General features: G+C 38.1%; 1 protein-coding gene across 1 annotated transcript in view; it reads right to left on the bottom strand.

Moving 5' to 3' along the window:
- COL9A1 (collagen type IX alpha 1 chain) overlaps positions 1-24,094 on the bottom strand; it is a 163,119-nt gene that overhangs the window by 137,954 nt on the left and 1,071 nt on the right. The gene's annotated exons all lie outside the window — the stretch shown is intronic.

The following is a 24,094-nucleotide window of genomic DNA, read 5'->3' as shown; positions in this document are numbered from 1 at the left end:
GGTAAGTTTGTAGATTGCAGTTGATAAGGCTAGAAAGAGTTCCAACCTGGTGCCTGGATTCTGTCTATAAAGTAAGAGCAAGGCCACCTGTGGGAAGTGGGTACAGCAGTAAGGGTAAGGAACAGGTAGCGTAGGAGGGCAGCCAGAGGTGTCCGTTCTCAAAAAAACAGCCATGTTGAGGACCCAGCAGACATTGAATGAAAAGTATAAACTATAGTATTACAAGTAAACAAAATGTCTTTGCAGAATTTTTTTCCCAGCAACGTTTCCAGTATTCTGGATGTAGGAACCTGATGGTTAGGTAGATTCGGGATGGAGAATTTGAGGTAAGACGTGGCATTCAAAATTTATAACATGGCTGCTTTTACCATAAAACAAAGTAGAAAATAATGAAATGTAGTCCATTTCAAGATTTATCTGGCAGTGTAGCGCTAGGTTATGACACAAAATACCTGTCCCTGACTCATGTGCCTATTGTTTACAGAAAGGATTTTAATCTTATAATAGAACCTCTCATAGCATACAATGAAAATATTTCCTAGAATTTTTTTAAACTAATGAGAAGGAAGCTTGAATATGCTGATTACCGTGTAAGGTAGTCATTGGGAAAGGAAAGATTATGGTTTTAATATCCTTTCTTTCTAAAAGATTCCATAACTGATTATATAAAACGCTATATAAAGTACAAGGATTGGTTACAGAAACATCAGCCTCGTACCTGAGTTTTCATCCTTAGTATAAAAATCTGGAGGATTTTGGGGCTGGCCCCGTGGCCGAGTGGTTAAGTTCGCGCACTCCGCTGCAGGCGGCCCAGTGTTTCGTTGGTTCGAATCCTGGGCGCGAACATGGCACTGCTCGTCAGACCACGCTGAGGCAGCGTCCCACATGCCACAACTAGAAGGACCCACAACGAAGAATATACAACTATGTACTGGGGGGCTTTGGGGAGAAAAAGGAAAAAAATAAAATCTTTAAAAAAAATAAAAAATAAAAAAAATAAAAAAAAAAATCTGGAGGATTTTTTATCCTCCACTTGAGCGATTTAAAACCTTCATAGAGTAGCGCTACCGGATATTTGCGAATTAGTTATTTCAACTAGTTCACGTAGATTAATGCATTTTTGTTCAATTTTAGCATTCAGTAGTTTGTTGTAAGGTGTTTTGGGTGTAAATAGGTGTGTAAATAGGTAAATAGGTAATCTTTTCAATGATCATTTTGAGGATATAATTTATTAAATACTTCAACCATTTCACAAAACAACATTATGGCACAGGATTCATAGTAAAGTTCCTTAATAGACAGAAACATTACCTTTCCTCTTTCCAAGGAGGCAATCGTCAATATAAAAAACATGTTGGGGCTGGCCCCGTGGCCCAGTGGTTATGTTAGCATGCTCTGTCTCAGTGGCCCAGGGTTCTCCCATTTAGATCCTGGGCGCGGACCTACACACCACTCATCAGGCCATGTTGTGGCGGCATCCCACTAGAAGAACTGGAATGACTTACAACTAGGATACACAGCTATGCACTGGGGCTTTGGGGAGAAAAAAAGAGGAAGATTGGCAACCGATGTTAGCTCAGGGCCAATCTTCCTCAACAAAAATCATACCTTAAAAAAAAGTGAAAAAATGGGTCAGTGAGTGAGGGACAAGACAAATTACTGAAGAATAATGAATCAAACTGAGGCAAACAAGAAAAGTGAGAATGAGGAAAAGTGACAAGGAAAGAATTAATATAAGAATAGCAAGGTGGGGGCTGGCCCCGTGGCCGAGTGGTTAAGTTCGTGCACTCCGCTGCAGGCGGCCCAGTGTTTCATCAGTTCGAATCCTGGGCACGGACATGGCACTGCTCATCAAACCACGCTGAGGCAGCATCCCACATGCCACAACTAAAAGGACCCACAACGAAGAATATACAACTATGTACCGGGGGACTTTGGGGAGAAAAAGGAAAAAAATAAAATCTTTAAAAAAAAAAAAAAAGAATAGGAAGGTGCATTTTATAAACAAAATTTGTAAGGCCAGTTCTCCAGAATGAACGAACTCTGAACAATGAGTCTCTGAAGAGCTGCCACCGGGCTCTCGTTTCTCATGCACTTCCACTGACTCTGGAGGGAGCACAAGTGACTGGCGGGGGCTTCCACCAGGAAAACTGGAAACTAGATGAAATATGCTTCCAGCAGCAGCACGTCTTCAAGTGCCTTCTCCCCACTTCCTCCCTTCTTTGACTTTCTGTCTCAAAACAAAGCAGGTCAATGAAAAAAGGTCAAGGGTCAAGGGAGAAAGAGTTCGTGATAAGACGACCGAGCCGTTCTGTGTCTAAAGGGAGAAACGGGAAATAGAGGTCTTGAAATGAGATTGATGTGAAAGAATAAACCAGTTAGAAGTTATGGGAACGAGCGTTGTTCCTTAACACCTTTCATCATGGTTTGCTTGTGTGGTGTATTCTGACTTTCCACATCCTCCTCCCAGAATCGTCTAGGTTAGATGTGGGTATAAATGATTTTAAGAATTGTGTTCTTAGTAGAGATGGTATCACAAAAAGCCAGTGGCTCTCTAATAAGCAGCCACACACATGACACCTCCATTCATAATAGTAGGATAAACTTGCTCTAATTTAACTAAAGTGAAATACAACATATGTGTCTTATTCTACAATAACCCATTCATCTTTACTAGTTAGATTTTTCTAATTACCAGCACTTTTGTTTTTCTGAAACCTATGCAGTTAATCTTTTGTCAGTTCTTTACTACTATTATTTGAATTTAAGGAAGTTGCAATGCAAAAAGAACATGTTACAATTATATCTCAAGGTGAAAGTACTAAAATCCTATTGATACACTTGAAAACCTGGCAAATGGTTGACTCTTAGTTGCTTTCATTACCTTGCTCAGTGCGTAGTAAACTCAACTGGATGCCACAACTTCCTTTCTATTTATCCTCAACTTCCATTATGCATACTATTTTAATAAATTATTTAGCTTCTATTGTTCTAAGTTCTTAGATTTTTCCACATTGCTATTCTCCAGATTCCAGTGTATTTCCTGTTATGAGATTATTCAAAGTAGTTTGATTTTTATTGTTGTTTTCAAAGAGAGGCAGGCTGACCAGGGGTGCTTGGGGATATTTCACAATGCCAGTTTCTTCCTGTATACACACTCACACACACACCCATGGATGCACACTCATCCACTCTGCCCCTAGGTAAGAAGAAGCTGCCAGATTTTTGAAGTCTTCAAACCACTTTTTTGGCTCTTTCCTCCTCCTTTTGGGAGCCCCTCCTGTCCTTCAATGACCCTGCATCCTGCATTCTCCCTACTGCCTTACAAAGAGCCTGGTGGCAATCACAGCTCCTCATGCTCCTGAGTTACGGTGGCCTACTTCTGCGTACCCTGGGTAACAAAGCAAAGAGGAGAGGCTGACTTGCACCTCAGCTGGCAGCCTCATTCTTCTGGCACTCAGTCCTTCTCCTTCTTACAAGCTACATCCTGTCTGTAGACAGACTGGCCCAACAAGGTTGTATCTGTTGAAGTGGAACTTGCCCCAGTGGGTGTGTGTTGGAGCAGAGGGGCGTGGGGAAAGGGAGTGAGTTGGAATAAGAAAGTGGATTCTCAAGAGAGTTAAAATCCAGCCTGTGAACAACAGGCACATGGAAAGATGCTCAGCATCAATCATCAGGGAAATGCAAATCAAAACCACACTGAGATGTCATCTTGTGCCCGTTAGAATGGCTATAATCACCAAGACAAAAAACGACAAATGTTGGAACGGATGTGGAGAAAAGGGAACCCTCATCCACTGCTGGTGGGAATGCAAACTGGTGCAGCCACTGTGGAAAACAGTATGGAGAATTCTCAAAAAATTAAAAATAGAACTACCATATGACCCACCTATCCCACTACCGGGTATTTATCCACAGAACTCGAAATCAACAATTCAAAGAAACTTATGCACCCCTATGTTCACTGCAGCATTATTCACAATAGCCAAGACGTGGAAGCAACCCAAGTGCTCATTGACTGATGATTGGATAAAGAAAATGTGGTATATATATATACAACACAATACTACTCAGACATAAAAAAATGCAAAATAGTCCCATTTGCAACAACGTGGATGGACCTTGAGGGTGTTATGTTAAGCGAAATAAGCCAGACAGAGATAGACAAACACCATATGATTTCACTCATGTGTGGAATATAAACAAACTTACAGACAAAGAGAACAATTTAGTGGTTACCAGGGGGAATGGGGGTGGAGTGTGGGCATAAGGGGTGAAGGGGCACACTTATATGGTGTCTGACAAATATTAACGTACAACTGAAATTTCACAATGTTATAATGTATTATGACCACAATAAAGAAATAATAATAATACACACTTTTTAGCTGCCTAACAGAAGAAGAATGTACTTTGAATAATCTCATAACAGGAAATACACTGGAATCTGGAGAATCGCAATGTGGAAAAATCTAAGAACTTAGAAAATAGAATTGTATACTTTTCACCTGATGTAATTTTAAAATAAAGATTTAAAATAATGAAAAAAAAAGTTTTAGCGTACTGAGAAGACTACATATTGTATGATTCCAACTATACAACATTCTGGAAAAGGCAAAATTATGGAGATAATAAAAGGATCAGTGGTTGACAGTGGGGAGAAAAACAGCTGGAGCACAGAGGACTTTTAAGGCTGTGAAAATACTCTGTATGATACTATTTGTTGTTAGTGCCATTGAGTTGATTCTGACTCCTAGCACCCCTGCGTACAGCAGAGCAGAACGCTTCCTGGTCTTTTTCCACCATCCTCTCACCTTCCGGCACTCTATCAGACAATGCTCCACCTCTATTCATAGAGTTTTCATGGCCAGTTTTTTTTGGAAGTGGGTGGCCGGGTCTTTCTTCCTAGTCTGTCTAGTCTGGAAGCCCCACTGAAACCTGTCTACCATGGGGGACCCTGCTGGTATTTGAAATCCCTGTTGCAGAGCTTTCACCATTCCAGCAACACACAGCCACCACAGCGTGACAACCGACAGACACATGGTGTGGTTTCCTGATGGAGAAGTGAACCCCAGCCACCGTGGTCAGAGGGCAGAATCTTAACCACTAGACCCCCAGGGCTGGCTGTGTGATACTATAATGATGGATGTGTGTTGTGACCAGTTTGTCTAAACCCATTGAATGTACAATACTGAGAATGCACTCTTAGGTAAACTACGGACTATGGTAATTATGGTGTGTCAATAGAGGTTCATCCTTGGTAAAAAATGTACCACTCTGGTGGGGGATGTTGATAATGGGGGAGGTTATGATTGTGTTTATAGGAAATCTATGGGTCTATAGGAAATCTCTGTACCTTCCACTCAATTTTAGTGTAAAACTGCTCCAACAAAAATTGTCTTAAAAAACACAAAATACAGCAAAGCAAAGCAAAACAAGACAAAACAAACCCAGCCTGTCAAAATTCTATATATACTCAGTCAAGCAAATCCTCATGATTATTTCTACTGATTTTTCGCTCTAGCAGATAGTGATATTAGCATATTCTATAAAAGAAAAACTTTGGTAAAATATCATTAAGTGAGAGATATATGATTAAATGTTATTGACAAAAATTATTTTGAGGTTATTTCACACACTTAAGTTTAATGACGTCCTAAATTTATAGAATCAATACCTGCACACATTAGGTAAAGGTGAACTAGGTGACCGGGTGGAGTTGAAAAGGAGTACTTGAATATTTTAGACTGTTCATTCATCACATTCATTTGGTTTTACGTGTGAGGGTGTTTGTCATCCTGGTACAGAATGCAATGATTTTTAATGGTACTTCTGGAATCACTTTTTTCTAGTCTGTGGAATAATTTATTGTGAGAGAGCTGAAAATTTGCTCTAATTTGCTAATATTTCAGAGCATCATTTATTTTCTCAGGGAAAGAACTACGAAGACGGGTTCCAAATTTAAAATATCAATGCTGGCTGTTTAACATTCAAAAATGAGTACCTACATGAAATTACCAGTGATATTTTAAGATTCAGATTCTGGCTATATGTACAGGGTTTTTTGGCAAAATCATAGTAAGTATACCAAAGTGAGCTAACAGTCTTCCTTCCAAAATGTTTCCCCAAATAATTCTGGACCATGCGGCAGAAATTCGATACAGATGACTAAATTTGCTGTCATGCTTGGTTATTGTTAACAGTAAAATCAACAGAGAGAACTAGACTCTAGATACTAGAAACATGTGTCCTGGAAATATGAACTTACACGAAGCTATATCATCTTAAAGTACTATTTCTCTTAGAAAAAAGTAAAATAAAGAGAAAAGATAAGAGATGAAGGGAAGAAACATATTTGAGTGACACTATGTGCCAGCCGGACACCGGGCTACGTGCTTTACTTAGCTGAGGTCACTGAAGAACACAGGTAGGAAACATTCTAAAGTTGCGGAGGTATCTAGTCTTTCTTTTTCTAAGCCAGCATAACTCTTGACTCACATGTTCCTAATTGCAAAGATTATGTTTGTCTTACACAAGATTTTCTCTCTTTTTATAAGTTCTATTTCTTGAATCATCATCTGCCTCAGGCTTGACGTGGTGCAGTCTCCTAAAAGCTGATTTAGTGCTTCAACTCGCCTTTCAAAATATTTCCAGTGGAGGCCACTCATTCAGCGTCCCAGGTGCCTAATGAGTCACGTTCCTCTTCCCCATCAACTGAGCAGGATATCAAAGCCGGCTTTATCTTTACGGGTGGATACAGAGTCATTAAGCTTAAACATGCCCTTTGCCAATAGACTTGAGGGTTGGGTTTAGTTATTAACTCAGTGGGCCTCCACCCAGCTAACTATTCTAGGAAATAATTTGGTGAGTCAGGTGTTTTTATATTCATATTTCAGCAAACCACTAATCTTCGCTAAGTACTGCTGCTGAAGGCTGAACGCCCTGGAAAGTTGGCCACCGCAGCTCCATTACTACACAAGCACGGTGGCGAACAGACGAAAAGGTGCATTGTCAACAGAACCTTCTTTTGTTTTCTTTTAAACAACATTGCTTTGTTTGTTATAAAAGAAGTCAATAAATATTTGTTCATTTCAAGTTTGACAAGGCTGTGAGCTGGTATCATGAAGCACAGAGCAGCACGCTAACTCAGGGAGTGTGCGAGGGGGAACTGGAAGTCAGTCTATGATGATTAAACGGGATGGAAAGCTGAGCAGTTCCTCCTCCACTGGGAAGGAGAACAGCAGTGGAGCCCCTGCCCTTCTCTCCACTAAGAGAAAAGACCAGACTCCCTGTATGGTTTCCATATGGCAGCCTGTGGAGTGACGACGCCAAAGGACACAACTTCCATGACACGCCTCCCTCTGGCCAGGTGTACACCGATTCAAAGGAGAACTGGAGGGCTGGAGAGGCAGGATCTGAGGAGACACAGAAGGCAGCACCTCCCCTTTACACAGGAGCACATACAATCGGTTCTCATCTACTTGGGCGCTGAGGGCACTCTTAATTCACAAAACACCACGCACAGAACTTAATTTCCTAAATGTAAGGACATAAAGGAAATTTAATCTTCTTTAGGGAAAAATTCTCTTCCAATCAAATCAGAGTTGATTTTGTTTTGAATACGTGCCATGCAGCAGGTGCCGAGCCAGGCAGCTTCCATGCTTTTGCTCACAACAAAGCTCACAACAACTCCATAAAATCACCATTATTTCACCATTTTACAGATGAAGAAACAGGACAATAACTCGCCCAGAGTTCCACAGCCGAGGCAAAATTTAAACCAAGGTTTTGTTTGTTTTTAAGAGCCGAAACTATGACAAGTATATTGCCTTTTTAGTAACTAATTTGATAACACTAATGTGACTAGCAGGCAGCCTGCATATCTAAGCTGGCAATTAGTTCATATTTTATATAATAACTTGTTTTGATGTAAAAATTTTACCATTTTTTTAAAAAAAATCATAAGATGAAACTTCCAAAGCAAACATTCTACAACAATGAGAAATAACTCTATCAAAACATGGCTAAAATTCCTAATATAGGCAGCATCAAGATTCAGTTCTGGGCCAGCCCCAGTGGCCTGCTGGTTAAGTTCGGCGTGCTCTGCTTTAGCAGCCTGGGTTCGATTCCCGGGCGCAGACCTACACCACTCGTCTGTCAGCGGCCATGCTGTGGCAGCAGCTCACAGACAGAAGGAGGAAGATTGGCAGCAGATGTTACCTCAGGGCAGGGGAAAAAGAAATGATTCCATTCCAAAAGCAGTGAGCCTACTGAAAGTCACAAAGTAAGAAAAAAAAGACGAAGCATTTGGATTTGACAAAATGGGTTGTGAAGGCTCAAGCATTCATTATACTTCTCTGTGTATTTTTATATACATTTGAAATATCTTACATAGAAATATGTTTATAAAAGGGCAGATCATCACCTGTGCAGAATTCTGGCCATTCTCCTTCCCCCGATAATGAGCTAGGTAACCATATGCTCTGAATTTGTCCAAGCTCACAGGCATAACCGAAAACGAGAAAAAGAATATACACATGTGAAGTAAAAGCCTATCTTAAGTAATCTTTTTTTCTGGGAAAATATTCAGGACTCTAGGGCCAGATGATTTTAACAATAAATTCTTTTAAAATCCCCTGCGATATAACTTAAAAAAAGAATTTTTAAAGCTTCCAAATTTATTTTACAAATTTATTACAAACCTGATACCAATAGGTGAGAAATGCAAAGAAAGGGAGGGAGAGGGCAATGGGGAGGAAGGGAGACAGTAAGAGAAAGAAACAAGGAAAGGATATTAAACACAGTATCATTTATGAATATGGATGGAGAAAATTTACATAAAATTATGCCAAATTATACTTAAAAATACATTAAAAGAAAAATCAGCCCCCACCAAGAAATTTTGCTGTCATGAAATGAAGGAAAGTTGAATATAGGCAGCTAGACATACACACATAGCATTTATAGGTCAAAGGAGAAAATTAAAATAGATATCAAAAGGTACCTAATAAATTTAACACCAACTATTGATTTTTTAAACACTCAGAGTAAACTAGGAGTAGATGGATATTTCTCAAACATAATAAAAAATATTATCTATTGTATTAGTTAAAGGAACACTAGTTGCTGCAAAAAATAAACCCTGAAATGTCTGTGGTTTAATAAAATATTCCTATGACGTCCAACGACTAGCAGTGTCAAGGAGGTGGGGGGAAGATGGTTTTAGGAGGACAATGTGTGACGTACTAGCCACAGGGTCATTAAGAGATTCAGGCTGACGGAGCCTCTGCCATCTTCACTACACCACCTCTAAGGCTACCTGAGAGCTGATGTCTACAGCAAACTGGGAACAAGAGAAGACCACACGCGGGAATTTCTGATGGGGTTAGGTCCACCACTGCCACTAATATCCCACCAGTTAGAACTCGGTCACACACTTGCTTCTAACTGCAAAGAAGCCTGGAAATGCAATCTCTCAGTGCGCCAGGAGAAGAGAGAAACGAGTTTGACCAGCTAGCCAGCCTCTGCTGAGTCATCACATCATGATCATGATCATCCTGGTCATCACATAGCCTTCCACTCTCCTCCCCACACAGAGCTACTGACCCCCTTCCCATGAGAAACGATTCAAAATTCCATCCAGTCACTATAATCAGCTCAGAATCAATGATCTCCAAGTGACGTTCTTACTCCATTTGGTAAGGATATGGCCTAATAGTCCCGCAATCTGTGAATTAAAATGACCAATTACCTGCCCATCTCCATCCCCTAAATACACACAGGTACATGTCACTACATAAGAAGGGAGTCCTACTTCTTATATACAACTCCTTCTGGTCTTTTATCCTCCCCATATTGTTTTGGTACTTCAGAAATACTCTTCTCAAAATAACAACCTTGATCTCTACTGATTAACAAGTAACAGTCCTCGTCTCTGCAAAAGCCTCCTCAAGCCACCTTAGTGAAACACTCCTCCTGATTCCATGGGCTCTGGGTTCCCCTTTGCTCCTTCTGCCAGTCTTATTCCCATCCAAAAGCAGACTTTATAAGCCTTGCTAAGAAATCCACATTCGACCCTAGATAGCCATCAAAGAATTTGAATCATAAGCATGATGACATAATAACATTTGCATTTTAGAAAAGTCACTCAGCAGTGTGGAGGGTGGTTTGGCAGGGCATAAAGTGGAAGCAGAAGACCTTGAGAGTAAGCGAAGGAGGAGGAGGAACAGAAGCAGGAGGAGAGATAATTCTGGGCCTTGTTACTATCAGTGAAATAAAATACAGTGTAAGAGAGATGACTGTATTCAAGGGACCTGGCTCATAGTTCAGGAATGTCAAAGCTCTCTTATTTGTCTTGCGGAGATAGACGAGAAGATGAGCTAATAATAATACCTTCATTTAAATTTAAAAATCGTCTAACATTGAATTTTATGCTCTCTGCCTGCATGTAAGAGAGGCAGATTATTAATTTGTTTACAAAGGAATCATTAACTGATTTCAAGCAGGACTAATTTTATTATCCTATTATTGTAGTATGTCTAGAAAGTCTAAAAATAATAGATTAATTCTTTAAAGATTAAAAAGAAGGTAAGTGAGTTCTATTTGAAATTTTTTCTCAGAGGCCCAGAATTTTAAATTAAATATTATCTTAACATGAATTGTTTCATTAAATGAGATAAACTCTGTGAAAGCATAAATATACAGTACAACATTTATTGGAACTTGCTTTGTACAAGGCACTCTGACAGACAGAAAGAAGAGTAAAACACGTTCTCTACCTTGAAAGAACTATCATACTAACATATACCAGAAAAACTCAAAGTAAGATGAATATCTTCCATGCCAGGACAGTACCTATGAAGCATTTGTGATTACCCCATAAACACAATCACCAAAACTCCCCAAAATATTCAGATTCGAACTGAGGACTTGTAAATAATTGACCAGACCAAAACAGGCCCCAAATCTACCCTACTCATCCCCCTTCTGCTTAATGAAATATCCTGAGAAAACATCAAAGGCGTAATGAAAGCAATAAGTTGAATAGAACTGACAAGGTAACTTACAGAGGAGAATCACAGACTAATGGAGCTTATGACATTAGCATTCTGCTCACAATACAGAAGAAGAGACTGATGGTCAGGGTGGTTACACGGCTTGCCCAGATTCACACAGTTAGTGGCAGCACTAGAGTTTGAATCCAGTTTTTCAGATTATTAATGCAATAATAGTCTTCCTCCTACCAAATGGACAGGTAGAAGACTAGTGTTCCCTGGACAAAGCTAAATAGTAAATATTTTCTGCTTTTAGATGTAGTCTAGCTCAAATCTTCTCAACTTTATGAAAGTATCTTTCAGAGAAAGGAGAGTTTCAGGAATAAAGGGCCTATCATGATGCTAAGGTGAGGACAATCTAAAGTAAGAATTCTCTAGGAAACTGGAAGGCCCTTTTATTTTAGTGCTAAGAGACTAGAAAACCCTGTGGTATCTAAGTCCTTGTTTTAGTGTGTCTGGGCTGCTATAAAAAAATACCATAGAGGGATGGCTTATAAACAACATAAATTTATTTCTCAAAGTTCTAGAGGCTGGAAGTCTAAGATCAAGGAACCAGCAGATTCGACATCTGGTGAGGGCCCACTCTTGGTTCATAGATGGCATCTTTTCACTGTGTCTTCACATAGCAGAAGGGGAAAGGGAGCTTTCTTGGGCCACTTCTATAAGGGCACCAATCCTTTTCATGAGAGCAGAGCCCACAGGACCTTATCACCTCCCAAAGGCCTACCTCCTGATACCATCACCGTCAGGGGTAGGTGTCAACATACGAATTTGGGGGGACACAAACATTCAACCACAGCGATGCTATAGTACTGCATCTAGAAAAGGTGGAAGGGACCTCAGGCAGGGGTAAGAAAGTGAACCAAAGTACAAGACTGAACGACGACCCATTGAGCTAAGACAGGGAGAAATTGGAAAGACGGCTAGGTGCTAAATTCTGAGGAGACTTAAAAAACATCTAACAAGTGTCTGCACAAGGCCAGAATGGAGTAACAAGGACTGAATTCACTACTCCCCTGCCTACTCACCCCTTCCTGTATAAAGCAACTGGAAAAAATGAAATGATGGTTTTGAAGAAAACGGATATCAGGCAAAACAGAACAATAATCCCTGTGAAACAGAAATCAAATGAGATGAGCTCTATAATTTCTCTAGTTTATTGCATGGAGAAGAGTATCCAGAGTGTGGGTCGGGGGGGAACCCAGGCAAAGCTCCTTGAGTGAGGTGATGGAGGTGGGGGTCGGGGGAGGCCGTGGTAGGTGGAATTCACAGGATAGAGGACAGGAGAGGTGAGAGCTGCTCAGAGAATTTCAGAGAGGCCCCCAAAAATCTTCAGCTGAGCACTGAGCGGTGCTGGTGTGTAAAAATACTACCCGAAGTTGGGGAAGACACACTCAAAAAGGACTGGAGTAAACAAGCCCCAGAACCCACACGGGGCTGGGAATAGTGCTTCTTGCCACCATATGGAGTGGAAGACATCGTAATTCACAGGACAGCACAGAGCACTCACATGGTTTGTGCCTCATATTAGGGAAAAATTAATCCTAGACTAAATTCTGCTCTTATTCCACCTGACAAATCCTAAAAGCAAGACCTGAAAGGAATCCATCTGTTTCCAGGTAACTTAATTGCACCCCAGGACAAGCTCAAGGCTATCTACAGGAACACAAAAATATTCAAAACCCAACAAGATAAAATTTAAAATGTTTGCCATCAAATAAAAAATTATCAGGCATTCAAACAAGCAGGAAAATATAACCCAACATAAGAAGAAAAATCAATCCACTGAAATTGCCCCAGAAATGATATAATACAGATTAGTAGACAGGATGTTAAAAGACTAATTATACTATATTCATATATTCATGAAACTAGAAGAAATATTGAACATGTTAAAGAAGGATATGGGCAATATAAAAAAGACCAATATCAAAATTCTAGAGTGACGGTCAGCAAACTTTTCCTATAAAGGGCCAGATACTAAATACTTTAGGCTTTGTAGGCCACTTAAAGTTTCCATCACACAGTCTTCTAAAAAAGACTTTAAAAATGTGAAAACCATTCCTAGCTCATGGATTGTACAAAAAAAGGGCATGGGCTGATTATGCCATAGGCCATAGTTTGCCATCCGTGTTCTAAAGGGAAAAACTACAATGTGTGAAATGAAAAATGCACTGGATATGATTAACAGCAGAGGCGACGTGTGAAAGGAAATATTACTGAACTCAAAGACATAGCCATAGACACTATCCAAAAGGAAACACAGAGGAAAGAAAACCAAACAGAGCACAAACAAGCGGTAGGACTGTAGTTCCTGAAGGAAAGAAGGGAAGAGTCAAGAGGAATATTTGAATAAATAATGGCCAAAAGTATTCCAGAGTTTGATAAAAACTATAAACCCATAGATCCATGAATGCAACAAACCTCAAGCACAAAGAACATGAAGAAAATTATACCAGGGCATGTTATGATCAAATTGCTCAAAACCAGGGATGAAGTAAAGATCTTAAAAGCAGACAGGGGGGAAAAAAGCACATTACACAGCCAGGAACAAAGATAAAGATAACAGGAGATTTCTTGCTGGAAACAACGCAAGTGAGAGGACAATGGAGCAGCATCTTAAAATATTGAAAGGAAAAAAATGTCAATCTAGAATTCCATACCCTGTAAAAATATCTTTTAAAAACAAAGGTGAAATGAAGACATTTTCAAACATACAGAAGCAGAAAGTATTCACCACCAGCACAAACACACTAAAAGAAATGTTAAAGAAAGACCCTCAATCAAGAGCAAAATGATGCCAGATGAAAATATGGATCAATACAAAGACATGAAAAGCACTAGAAATGACAACTGTGTGGGTAAATACACAAGAATTTCTATATTTAGATTTCTTTTAAAAATAATTGTCTATAGCAAAAATAGTAACAATACATTGTGAGGTTTACAACATATATAGAAGTAAAATGTATGACGATAGCTCAAAGGCTGGGAGGGGAGAATGGAATTATGCTGTTGTAAAGTTTTTATACTACATGTAAGGTGGTGAACTATCGCTTGAAAGTATATGGTAATAAGTTAAAAAATGGACATGATAAACCTTAAAGTAACCTCTGAAATACCATGACAAAGACTGACAGCTCATGAGCCAGCAAAGGAGACGAAATGGAATCAATAAGAAAAATTAAAGCAAAATAAGACAGAAAAGAAGGACCAAGAACAGATGGCACAAATAGAAAACAAACAGCAAATGGTAAATTTAAACCCAACCATGTCAATAATTACACTAAATGCAAATGGTCTGAACACCCCAGTTAAAAGGCAGATTGTCAGTTTGGATTAAAAAAGCATGACGCATCCGTATGGTACCTTCAAGAAACCCACTTTAAATATAAAGACACAAATAGATTAAAAGTAAAAAGATTAAAAGTGATATACTGATAACATGAATTAAAAGAAAGCTGAAATGGCTGTATTAATGTGAGACAAAGTAGATTTCATAGCAACAAATAGCAGGGACAATGAGGGCCATTTCATAATGATAAAGGGATAAATTTCTTGAGAGGACCTAACGATCCTAAACATATATGCACTTAATAAAGGGCTTCAAAATACAGAAAGCAAAAGCTAATAAAACCATAGGCAGAAATAGCAAATCCACATCTGCAATTATAATCAGAAATTTCAACACTAATTTTCAATAACTGATAGGACAAGTAGACAGGAAACCAGTAAGGATATAGAAGACTTGAACTATACTATCAATCAACTTGACATAAATGACATTTCTAGAATACTCCACCCAATAACTGCAGAGTACACATTCTTTTCAAGTGCACACAGAATATTTATGAAAATAGCCCATATTCTGGGCCATTGAAAAAGTGCCAACAGGGGCTGGCTCCATGGCTGAGCGGTTAAGTTCTTGCACTCTGCTTCAGCTGTCCAGGGTTCACTGGTTCGGATCCTGGGCGCAGACCTACACACCGCTCATCAAGCCATGCTGCGGTGGCATCCCACATAGAAGAACTAGAAGGACTTACACCTAGGATACACAGCTATGTACTGGGGCATGGGGAGAAAAAAAAGCATACATTTAAAAAAAAGTATCAATAAATTTAAAAGAATTCAGATCATACAAAGTACATTCTCTGATCACAATGGAATAAATTACAAATCAATGAGAAAAATATCTCTAAAATATCTTCAAATATTTTGAAACTAAATACCATACTTTTAAACATCCCATGAGGCAAAGATGGAATAAAATGGGAAATTAGAAAGTATTTTGAACAGAATGAAAATGAAAATAAACATCAAAATTTGTGGGATATAGCCAAGGCAGTATTTAGCAAAAAAAAAAAAAAACCAAACAAACTACTAAACACACATATGGATAAGAAAAAAGGTCTCAAATCAACACTCTCAGTTAAGAAACTAGAACAAGAACAACAAAACCCAAAGCAAGTGAAAGAAAGGAAATTATAATAAAGACCAGAGTGGAAATTAATGAAATAGAAAACAGAAGAACAATAGAGAAAATCAATGAAAACAAAAGTGACTCTTTTTAAAAATTAATAAAATTGACAAACCTCAAGCCAGACTGGGAAAAAAAGAAGACACAACTATAGTAATATCAGGAATGAGAGAGGTAACATTGCTAAAGTTTCTATACTTACTAAAGAATAAGGGAGTATTATGAAAAACCTTATGCCAATAAGTTTGAGACCTTAATAAAATGGACAAATTTTCCTCGAAAGGTACGACTTATCAAGGCTCACTCGAAAAAATAATAACCACAATTGCTTTAATCTGTAAAGAAATTCCATGGCCAAGTGGTTAAGTTCGCACGCTCCGCTTCAGCAGCCCAGGTTTTCACTGGTTCAGATCCTGGGTGCGGACATGGCATGGCTCGTTAGGCCATGCTGAGGCGGCATCCCGCATGACACAACTAGAAGGACCCACAACTAAAATATACAACTATTTACTGGGGGGATTTGAGGAGAAAAAGCAGGGAAAAAAAGGAAGATTGGCAATAGTTGTTAGCTCAGGTGCCAATCTTTTAAAAAAAAAAATTAAATTTGTAGTTAAAAATTTCCCTACAAAGAAAACCTCAAGCCCAGATGGCTTCACAGGAGAATTCTAACATTTAAAGAAGAAATAATATCAATTCCACGTGAAGTCTTCCAGTAAATTAATCAGGAAGGAGTATTTCACAGCTCATTTTATGAGTGCAGCACTACCCTGATACCAAAGCAAGATAAAGACATTACAAGAAAAGAAATCTAGACCAATATCTTTCATTAACATAGATGAAAAATTTTAAACAAAATTTTATCAAATTGAATCCAACAGTATATTTTTTAAAAAGATAATATATCATGATCAAGTGGGTCTTATTCTTGGGTTACAAAATTTATTCAACATTTGAAATTGCTCAATGTAATTCACCATATTAACAGACTAAGAAAGAGACACTATATCCTCAATAGATTCAGAAAAGGCAGTTGACAAAATTCAACTTCCAATATTGATGAAAACTCTCAGCAAACCAAGAGTAGAAAAGAATTTTCTCAACTTAAAAAAGGACATCTACCAAAAAACAAAAAAAAAACAAAACCACAACCCTTCAGGTAACATTATACCTCATGTGAGAAACTGAATACTTTTCCCCTAAGATTAAGAAGAAGGCAAGGATGATGCTCTCACCACTTTTATTCAACAAATGGACAGGAGGTTCTAGCCAGTGTAATAATGCGAGAAAAAGAAACAAAAGTCTTCCTGACTAAAAAAAAGCATACTGTCTTTATTCACAGACAACATTATAGTCTATATAGGAAATCCAATAGAATGTACAAAGAAAGCTATTAGAACAGTTAAGTAAATTTGGTAAAGTTGCAGAATATAACATTAATATAAAAAATCAATTGTATTTCTATATACTAACAACAACTGGAAATTTAAATTGAAATAATAAAATTTACAATAGCATCAAAATATGGAATTCTTAGAGGTAAATTTGACAAAAGACGTGCAGGAACTGTACACTGAAGCTTAAAATAGTGTTGCTAGAAATTAAAGACCTAAACAAACAGAAAGATATATTAATAATTGATTGGAGCATTATATTGCTAAGATGTGAGTTCTCCCTAAATTGATCCAAAGATTCTACGCAATCCCAATCAAAATCCTAGCAGGCTTTATTATAGAAACTGACAAGCCGATTCTAAAATGCATATGGAAATGCAAAGGATCTATAATAGCCAAAATAACTTTGAAAGGGAATAAAACTGGAAAATGTTTACTACCTGCCTTCAAGACTTAAAAAGCTAATCAAGCTATCGTGATATTAGTACAAATATATGTAAAGAGATCAACGGAACAGGATAGAGAGTTCAGAAATAGACACACACATACATCATCACTTGATTTTCAAGGAAAGTGTAAAGGCGATTCAGTGGAGAAAGGATTGTCTTTTCAACAAATGGTGATGGAGCAAATGGATTTCCATATGCAAAGACAGAACCAATTCATATCTCACACCATATATAACAACTAACTCAAAGTGGATTTTAGACTCAAGCGTTAAAACTTTTACAACAAAACATAGGAGAAAATCTTTGTGACCTTCGATTGGACAAAAATTTATTAGATATGACACCAAATCCACAATCCATAAAAGAAAAAATTGATAAAATAGACTCTATCAAAATTAAAGACTTCTGCTCATCAAAGGACACTATTGAGAATGCAAAGACAAGTCACAGACTGGCAGAAAAAATTTGCAAATCATACATTTGTTAAAGGATATATATTCAGAATATGTAAAGAATGCTCAACAGAAAACAAAAACCCACTAAGAAAATGTGCAAAAGACTTAAACAAACGCTTCTCCAAAGTTACCTGGATGGCAAAGCATTTCATAAGAAAAATGTTCTATATATTATTATTCATTACAGAATGCAAATTAAAATCACAATGCATGCTTATTAGGATAGCTCACATTAAAAAGATCAAGGATGTAAAGGAACTGAAGCTCCCATACACTGTGGGAACGTAAATTAGGACAATCACTGGGAAAACAGTTTGACAGTTTCATTAAAAATTAAACATACACCTACCATATGACCCAGCTATTCCATTCCTCTGTAGTTATCCAAGAGAAATTAAAGCATATGTCCATATAAATACATGTAAAAATGTTCATAGTAGCTTTATTTGTAATAGTCCAAAACTGGAAACAAACCAAAGAACCATAATCAGGGGAATGGGTAAACAAGTGTGGTGTATCTATACAATGGTTGCTGTGGACTGAACTGTGCCCCACCTGCAAATCCACAGGGTGAAGCCCTAACCCTCAATGTGACTGCATTTGGAGATGGTGCTTTTAGGAGGTAATTAGGTTAAATTATGTCACAAGGGTGGGACCTGAATCCAATAGGATTGGTGGCCTTATAAGAGGAAGAAAGAGATCTCTCTCTCTCCAAGATGTGAGGACTCAGTGAGAAGGTGGCTGTCCACAAGCCAGAAACAAATCTCTCACCAGGAACCAAATAGTCCAGCACCTTAATCTTGGACTTCCCTGCCTCCAGAACTAGGAGAAATAAATTTCTGTTGTTTAAGCCATGCAGTCTATGGTATTTTCTTGTGGTGACAGAGCTGACCAATACCATGGGCTACTATTCAACAGCAAAAAGGAGCCAACAATCAGCATGTGCAACACATAGATGAATCTCAAAATAACTGTGCAAAGTGAAAGAAGCAGACAAAGAAGTATGCACTGTATGATTCCATTCATATAAAATTTGCTATACAGGATCAGCCTCGATGGCCTAGTGGTTAAGTTCAGCACACTCCACTTTGGTGGCCCATGTTCAGTTCCCAGGTGCGGACTTACACCACTCGTCAGTGGCCATGCTGTGCTGGTAGCTCACATACAAAAAGAGGAAGACTGGCAACAGATGTTAGCTCAGGGCAAATCTTCCTCAGAAAAAAAAAAATTGCAATATAATCTATGGTGAAGAGAATCAGTTCAGTACTTGCCTAGAGATGGGCACAGGTGGGGAAGGGTATAGAGAGATCATAGGATATAGGGATTACGAAGAGGCATAAGGAAATTTTCATGGGTGTGGATATGTTCGCTATCTTGATTACGGTGACGATTTTACAAGCATCAATGCACCCAATTGTACATATTAAATAAGTGCAGTTTATATCAATTGTCTCTCAATAAACTACTTTAAAAATCGAATGAAGTTTTGCTTAAAACATCTGTAAAATTTTCATCTACAAATTTCAATCTTGACAATATAGTATTTATATGACCATTTTAAACCAACATAAAAATTATTAGAGAGCCTGGCCTCATGGCTGAGTCGTTAAAGTTTTGTGTACTCCATTTCAGTGGCCCGGGTTCGTGGGTTCAGATCCCAGGCATGGACCTACTCCACGCACCAGCCACGCTGTGGAGGTGTCCCACATACAAAATAGAGGAAGATTGGCACAGATGTTAACTCGGGGCTCATCTTCCTAAAAAGAGGAGGATTGGGAACAGATGTTAGCTCAGGGCAAATCTTCCAATGCAAAAAAAAAACAACCACAAAAAAATTATTTGAAGATTTTTTTTTAAAGTAATAACTTAAAAAGTCCTCTGTCAACTCCTAGCTCTTACATTCTCTCTGGTGATGAAGCAACAAAAATGAAAAGCAACTGCCAAGAATATTTTCCCTTAACTTGTAAAAGCAAGCACATAGCATTGCACTCCCTTCAAGTTTCCACAAATAGAATCATCCAAAAGCTAATTATTTACTCACCTCCCATATCTCTTTAAATTCCTTCTTCTTTTTTTTTTCACAAATGGTTTAAGTAGGTTTTAAAGACATAATGGAAATAATGAATGAAATTCACACAGTAGTGTCCCTTAGCCCTGGTTTCACTAGCTGCAGCTTCAGTTACCTGTGGTCAGCTGGGGTAACTGGGGTAACCTTGCATCATCTCACATCATCACCAGAAGGGTGAGTGCAGTACAGTAAGATATTTTTGAGAGAGAGTCACATAAAATTACAGTATATTGTTATCATTGTTCTAATTTATTGTGAATTATTGTCGTTCATCTCCTATTGTGCCTAATTTATAAATTAAACTACCCCAGGTATGGTATGTGTAAGAAAAACACATTATATATAGGGGTCGGTACTACTGGTGGTTTCAGGCATCCACTGGGGGTCTTTAAATGTATCTCCCATGGGTAAGGGGAGACAACTGTATTTCTTAATACAAGAAACTCTTTTTGTTCTGTACCCAAGATAAATTTGGCAACTGTTACATATTTCAAGTAAGTCTAAGGATAAATAAATTTAGTAGTTGACCATGAAAGAAAGAAAGCATAATGATAACTGGAATATAGAAAAATGATTTTATTATAGTTTTTTCCCCTTCTACTGTGTTCCCATCAATATTCCCAGTGCAAAAACTTAAGAAGTGCAGAGAAGAGTTTTTCTGCCGAAGAGATTTTAAAACACGTGAGGCTAATTTTGCATTTTCTGTGGTCTTCACATTGACATAGGAGTCTAGAGCTGTATGTCTTGTCTTTTAAAAGGGACTTAAGCACTAAGTATGGCTGCCTCTTATTATAAGTTCGATGGATTTATTAATCTATCATTACTTCTAATTACTCTTGCCAGTGACAGGAATACAATGATGCCAGCATAAGGATGTTTTTTTCAACAACAGACTGCATATATGACAGTGGTCCCTTAATACCGTATTACCTAGGTGTATAGTAGGCTACACCATTTAGGTGTCTGTAAGTACACTCTACCATGGTTGCACAGACACAATCGTTTAATGATAAGTTTCTTAGAACGTGACCCGTTGTTAAGTGATTCATGTCTGTAATCAAAAACATGTACCGTTTCTTTTTGATAAAAGATCTTTGTAATAATTTCACAACATCCTCAGGAAGTAGCTTCTTATTATGATATCCATCTTACAGATCAGGAAGCTAGAAAAGAAAGTTATGCAGAATGTGTGAGGTCGTAGATATTGGAAAGATATTTCAAATTTTTGTTATGTGCTCAATTCGTGAAGTTACTAACATGGCTGTGAGGTTCTGAGTTTAGGTAAATGGGCGAAAGGATGGTCATTAACAGAAACTAGAAGGTTTGGAGGGAGATGGAGCTGGATGTGACAGGGAAAGGCAAGCAGGAGGAGACTAGTGTGGAATATGTTAAGAGGAGTCAGCAGGACAGCTAAGCAACAGGGCTGATAGGAAGCAGAAGCCATGTGTCTAGAGTTGGCTTAAAGATCAGGACTCAAGATAGGAACCTGTGAGTCATGAGAAGAGTAAGATAGTGCCCTAACATGTATGCTATCATAGATCAGATGGTAACTAGTATAAATATTATTTAAAAACCCCACCATGGTGAGCTCCAAACATGTAAGGAAGAGAATGATTCAGAAATCATTTCATTACTGTCACTTGATACTAGATAATTATACTTCACAGGAATGATTCAGCAGGATGGTGGTGGGAGGAATGTCTTCTGTCTGACAGTTTCTCTCTGAATGATCCAAGCAGACACTCTGTCTTTGAGGAATCCAGAGCAGCTGAGTCACAACCAAGACATCACTGCTTGACTACCCCTTTCACACTGCATAGCAAAAACCTGTTTGCAGTTCAATCAATTATGTAGCTATCATGGTTTTTTTCTTTATATCATTATTAAAGGCTATGCTATATGCATTTTAACATTTTCATTCATTTTACATGGATTCAAATATTTTTTCCTTTAATACAATCACTAGGTTCAAACTCGCAAGAACATACAAGAAAAAGTCTTCTTTCCCTCTCCTCAGGAAGCACCCAGCATCCTGGTTTCCCTCTCTGAAGCAAGCAATATTAACAGTTAAAAAAAAAAAAAAAAAAAAAGAGGAAAGAAAAGTTTTTGAAGGTCTGCTATTACATTACCAGCAAGAAAATATTGGTAACTGAGTTTTATCTGGTGGTTCCTCCAGAAAAGCCATGGCTATTAAGTCATGAAACAATGTTACAACATTAAGTTATGAAGTAACACATTTGCCCTTCTGGTTTGTAGCTGTTAGTAACCTGTGAAGGAAGCCCCATAAAGAAACTTGGTTTTGCTCCATCTCATATTTGTTGTTAAGATTATATAACCTTTAAAATAAAACCTTACCCTTGAGTACTGTGGGCACTCACCCAAGTGTCTGCAAATGATTAATCCTTTACTTTGCATGGAGACAAGAGTGACTGCCCCAGAAGGGGCGTTAGTATTTTGTTAATATTATAATTATTTATTAGACAATACTCCGATTCTTACCAAAAAATAAAAAGATAAAAAAAGGAATTCAGAATTTCCTGTATAAAATGCCAAAAAGAATCACATTCTTGGAAAAAGTTGTGAATAATTTTGACTGTATCTTTTTTTTAATTTAAAATTTTAAAGTTGATAGTTACCTACCTACAGCAACAGGCATAGTTTAAAAATTATAAAGTCTGGGAAGGAAAAAGCAGGCTTATTTGCCTATTGAATTAATGTCTAGCAACGGACAAATACAGACATTTTTCCACAGGGCTATTTCCAAATTTACAATATTCATTTCTCCTAGTGTCTCAATCTTTAGCTGAGCCAATATTGTGTAACTGTGTAGGGGAGAGAGAACATAATCTGCAGTTTAAGGGAATATTCCAGTGAGAAAGATTTAGTAACTATTCAAAAACATTCTACGCCAAAGTCAAATCATGTAAACCAACTACAGGATAAAAAGGATTCCAAACCTTGCCTTCTTTGAGCACTCATGACTTGGATAGAAAATGACACATATAACCTAACACTTAGCTTAATGTACATTAAATGTGACACAAAAATGTTAATTAGCAGCATACAGGCTGACTCAAAACGTGGAGAGATAAATGGGAAGTAAATTTAGAATCATGAAATTTCTAAAGGACCTTAGATACTATGCAATGTGATTCTCTTGTTATGAGAGAAAACTTGAGACCTAGAGAAGTTAGGAGACTCTCGAGATTACACAGTACACTGCAGAATCTAGAACTTGAACCCAGGCAATCTGACAATTAGATCAATGCTTTCTGCACTCTAAGTCTGTATGTCAGGAGATATTACCATTTTTCCAGTTTTCTTTAGGTTACTTTATATTTTTCGGCTGATGAATAATTTCCAGAAAGTCTCGTCTAAATCTCTAGGTTAAGTGCCCTTCTTCTGGGCTCCCAAAGAACCATGCGCCTACCCCAATTTTAACTCTTAATGACATTAAGGTGCCTGTCTCCCGCTACTAGATCGTCAACTCCCTGAGAGTTGGGACTGACTCTTAATCTTCGTTGAATCCTAGTAGCTAGTACAGTGCTTGGCACACACTGAATAGGTAATCAAAAATATTAGCTGAATTAATCTTTTCCTGAAATCTTTCAAAGGGCACCACGATCTGACCTTTGCCTTCTTCTCTGGCCTCACACCCCCAAATTGTGGCATCAAATTGCTCTTAGTTTTAGTTCTGTGCAAAGATCAGATTCTCGTTGCATAGTTTTGTTCAAGCGATTCCTTTCCCCTTTTATCCCCCACCCCTCGCATTTCATTAGCTCTCTAGAATCATTTTCTCCTGGAAGTCTTTCCTGACTTATTACCTTTCCCAACCTAAACTGGATTCATGCTCCTCCTCTGAGCTCCAGTAGTTCCCTGTGTATCTATCTCCGCACTACACCCATCGCATCACAAGTACTGTGTTATTCCTGTTGGTATCCTCCAAGATTCGTACTTTCTCGCAAATAGACGTCTTAAAATGTGACTTGAATAAAAAGACCATGTAACAGGGAAAGAAAGTGGGCACAGGGTGTGTTTTAGAGAAGGCATAGATGTGGAAATTTGAATTGGATATTTTGTATATTTTCCCAAGAGACACAGAACTAAAAGAATAGAAAAAGGCTTTCAATTTTACAATTCAAATTACAAAAAAAACAATAAAGGCCCTTACAGGAAAGGATAGTAAAATCGTTTTGGGCT

The sequence above is a fragment of the Equus quagga genome, chromosome 15 (genome assembly GCF_021613505.1).
Source record: "Equus quagga isolate Etosha38 chromosome 15, UCLA_HA_Equagga_1.0, whole genome shotgun sequence".
Taxonomy (NCBI): domain Eukaryota; kingdom Metazoa; phylum Chordata; class Mammalia; order Perissodactyla; family Equidae; genus Equus; species Equus quagga.
This window is presented reverse-complemented; position numbering and strand designations above follow the sequence as displayed.